The sequence below is a fragment of the Rhopilema esculentum genome, chromosome 10, assembly GCF_057945365.1.
Source record: "Rhopilema esculentum isolate cy_ngs chromosome 10, ASM5794536v1, whole genome shotgun sequence".
Classification (NCBI taxonomy): domain Eukaryota; kingdom Metazoa; phylum Cnidaria; class Scyphozoa; order Rhizostomeae; family Rhizostomatidae; genus Rhopilema; species Rhopilema esculentum.
Genome location: NC_142824.1, coordinates 3,368,567 through 3,372,647, shown reverse-complemented (window position 1 = coordinate 3,372,647; position 4,081 = coordinate 3,368,567). Strand labels below are relative to the sequence as shown.

Sequence of the window (4,081 nt, the reverse complement as noted above, 5' to 3'; positions counted from 1 at the left end):
CTGTATTTCATATTTTTTTTAGATGTTGACGAATGCTCAACCAACGCGCATACTTGTCACTCAAACGCGTCTTGTACAAACACAGTTGGCAACTACACTTGTTCATGTAATAGTGGTTTTGTAGGAGATGGCAGAAATTGTACAGGTTTGTATCTACTCTTACAAAATGTCACGTGTACAATTGAAAAAGAAAAATGAGTTATGAACGTCTGTTTAAAACATCATGGAATTGTTTCGTATTGGCCATGTGTCCTTTGCTAATTTTCGTCTTTTTTAATTGCATATAAGGTATTCCTATATATAAACTTGGGATTATACCTTATTTTCTGGAAAATATCATGTTCTTTATATACTGAATCTCCTAGGCAATTTATGCTGGTTTTAAATTGCGATGATATTAAAAACCTAATTTTGTATGTTTTTTTATAGAGTTATGAGAAGTTTGTTTCTTAATTACAGTGGCAATTTTTAAGTGTATCTCATATTTGTTCTTAGATGTTGACGAATGCTCAACCAATGCTCATACTTGTCACTCTAACGCGTCTTGTACAAACACAGTTGGCAACTACACTTGTTCATGTAAAAGTGGTTTTGTAGGAGATGGTAGAAATTGTAACGGTTCGTTTCTATTAAAGAAAGTATCGTGTGAACTCTTTCAGAACAAAAAATTGTTATGAAGATATGTTTAAAAAAATCCTGGGATTGCTTTGTTTTTCCCATGTGTCCTTTGGTGATTTTCGTGTTGGTTTTAATGCTTGTAAGGTATTCCTTTATTCAATGTTGATTTTGTACCTTATTTTGTAGAAACATGTTCTGTTCTTTCCTTTATTGATTCTCTTGACGAATACATGTTGTTTTTTAATTGACATGATGTTGAAAACTTTATTTTGTTAATTCCTGTTATAGAATTCGTAATTGTGATATCATTTTGAATGTATTTCATATTTGTTTTTAGATGTTGAGGAATGCTTACTCAATGCTCATACTTGTCACTCAAACGCCTCTTGTACAAACACAGTTGGCAACTACACTTGTTCATGTAATAGTGGTTTTGTAGGAGATGGCAGAAATTGTACAGGTTTGTATCTACTCTTACAAAATGTCACGTGTACAATTGAAAAAGAAAAATGAGTTATGAACGTCTGTTTAAAACATCATGGAATTGTTTCGTATTGGCCATGTGTCCTTTGTTAATTTTCGTCTTTTTTAATTGCATATAAGGTATTCCTATATATAAACTTGGGGTTATACCTTATTTTCTGGAAAATATCATGTTCTTTATATACTGAATCTCCTAGGCAATTTATGCTGGTTTTAAATTGCGATGATATTAAAAACCTAATTTTGTATGTTTTTTATAGAGTTATGAGAACTTTGTTTCTTAATTACAGTGGCAATTTTTAAGTGTATCTCATATTTGTTCTTAGATGTTGACGAATGCTCAACCAATGCTCATACTTGTCACTCTAACGCGTCTTGTACAAACACAGTTGGCAACTACACTTGTTCATGTAAAAGTGGTTTTGTAGGAGATGGCAGAAATTGTAACGGTTCGTTTCTATTAACGAAAGTATCGTGTGAACTCTTTCAGAACAAAAAATTGTTATGAAGATATGTTTAAAAAAATCCTGGGATTGCTTTGTTTTTTCCCATGTGTCCTTTGGTAATTTTCGTGTTGGTTTTAATGCTTGTAAGGTATTCCTTTATTCAATGTTGATTTTGTACCTTATTTTGTAGAAACATGTTCTGTTCTTTCCTTTATTGATTCTCTTGACGAATACATGTTGTTTTTTAATTGACATGATGTTGAAAACTTTATTTTGTTAATTCCTGTTATAGAATTCGTAATTGTGATATCATTTTAAATGTATTTCATATTTGTTTTTAGATGTCGAGGAATGCTTACTCAATGCTCATACTTGTCACTCAAACGCCTCTTGTACAAACACAGTTGGCAACTACACTTGTTCATGTAATAGTGGTTTTGTAGGAGATGGCAGAAATTGTAACGGTTCGTTTCTTTTAAAGAAAGTATCGTGTGAACTCTTTCAGAACAAAAAATTGTTATGAAGATCTGTTTAAAAAAATCCTGGGATCGCTTTGTTTTTCCCATGTGTCCTTTGGTAATTTTCGTGTTGGTTTTAATGCTTGTAAGGTATTCCTTTATTTAATGTTGATCTCGTACCTAATTTTGTAGAAACATGTTCTGTTCTTTCCTTTACTGACTCTCCTGACGAATACATGTTGTTTTTTAATTGACATGATGTTGAAAACTTTATTTTGGTAATTCCTGTTATAGATTTCGTAATTGTGATATCATTTTAACTGTATTTCATATTTTTTTTAGATGTTGACGAATGCTCAATCAACGCGCATACTTGTCACTCAAACGCGTCTTGTACAAACACAGTTGGCAACTACACTTGTTCATGTAAAAGTGGTTTTGTAGGAGATGGCAGAAATTGTAACGGTTCGTTTCTATTAAAGAAAGTATCGTGTGAACTCTTTCAGAACAAAAAATTGTTATGAAGATATGTTTAAAAAAATCCTGGGATTGCTTTGTTTTTCCCATGTGTCCTTTGGTAATTTTCGTGTTGGTTTTAATGCTTGTAAGGTATTCCTTTATTCAATGTTGATTTTGTACCTTATTTTGTAGAAACATGTTCTGTTCTTTCCTTTATTGATTTTCTTGACGAATGCATGTTGTTTTTTAATTGACATGATGTTGAAAACTTTATTTTGTTAATTCCTGTTATAGAATTCGTAATTGTGATATCATTTTAAATGTATTTCATATTTGTTTTTAGATGTTGAGGAATGCTTACTCAATGTTCATACTTGTCACTCAAACGCCTCTTGTACAAACACAGTTGGCAACTACACTTGTTCATGTAATAGTGGTTTTGTAGGAGATGGCAGAAATTGTACAGGCTTGTATCTACTCTTACAAAATGTCACGTGTACAATTGAAAAAGAAAAATGAGTTATGAACGTCTGTTTAAAACATCATGGAATTGTTTCGTATTGGCCATGTGTCCTTTGTTAATTTTCGTCTTTTTTAATTGCATATAAGGTATTCCTATATATAAACTTGGGATTATACCTTATTTTCTGGAAAATATCATGTTCTTTATATACTGAATCTCCTAGGCAATTTATGCTGGTTTTAAATTGCGATGATATTAAAAACCTAATTTTGTATGTTTTTTATAGAGTTATGAGAAGTTTGTTTCTTAATTACAGTGGCAATTTTTAAGTGTATCTCATATTTGTTCTTAGATGTTGACGAATGCTCAACCAATGCTCATACTTGTCACTCTAACGCGTCTTGTACAAACACAGTTGGCAACTACACTTGTTCATGTAAAAGTGGTTTTGTAGGAGATGGCAGAAATTGTAACGGTTCGTTTCTATTAAAGAAAGTATCGTGTGAACTCTTTCAGAACAAAAAATTGTTATGAAGATATGTTTAAAAAAATCCTGGGATTGCTTTGTTTTTCCCATGTGTCCTTTGGTAATTTTCGTGTTGGTTTTAATGCTTGTAAGGTATTCCTTTATTCAATGTTGATTTTGTACCTTATTTTGTAGAAACATGTTCTGTTCTTTCCTTTATTGATTCTCTTGACGAATACATGTTGTTTTTTAATTGACATGATGTTGAAAACTTTATTTTGTTAATTCCTGTTATAGAATTCGTAATTGTGATATCATTTTAACTGTATTTCATATTTTTTTTAGATGTTGACGAATGCTCAACCAACGCGCATACTTGTCACTCAAACGCGTCTTGTACAAACACAGTTGGCAACTACACTTGTTCATGTAATAGTGGTTTTGTAGGAGATGGCAGAAATTGTACAGGTCTGTATCTACTCTTACAAAATGTCACGTGTACAATTGAAAAAGAAAAATGAGTTATGAACGTCTGTTTAAAACATCATGGAATTGTTTCGTATTGGCCATGTGTCCTTTGTTAATTTTCGTCTTTTTTAATTGCATATAAGGTATTCCTATATATAAACTTGGGATTATACCTTATTTTCTGGAAAATATCATGTTCTTTATATACTGAATCTCCTAG

General features: G+C 31.5%; 1 long non-coding RNA gene across 1 annotated transcript; it reads left to right on the top strand.

Annotated features, from left to right (window-relative positions):
- The first annotated feature begins 960 nt into the window (after nucleotides 1-960).
- On the top strand, nucleotides 961-2,947 carry LOC148959221 (uncharacterized). Its single transcript, XR_016144106.1, has 3 exons — nucleotides 961-1,078; nucleotides 2,348-2,470; nucleotides 2,808-2,947. It is a non-coding gene; the product is annotated as an uncharacterized LOC148959221 (long non-coding RNA).
- The last annotated feature ends 1,134 nt before the right edge of the window (nucleotides 2,948-4,081 follow it).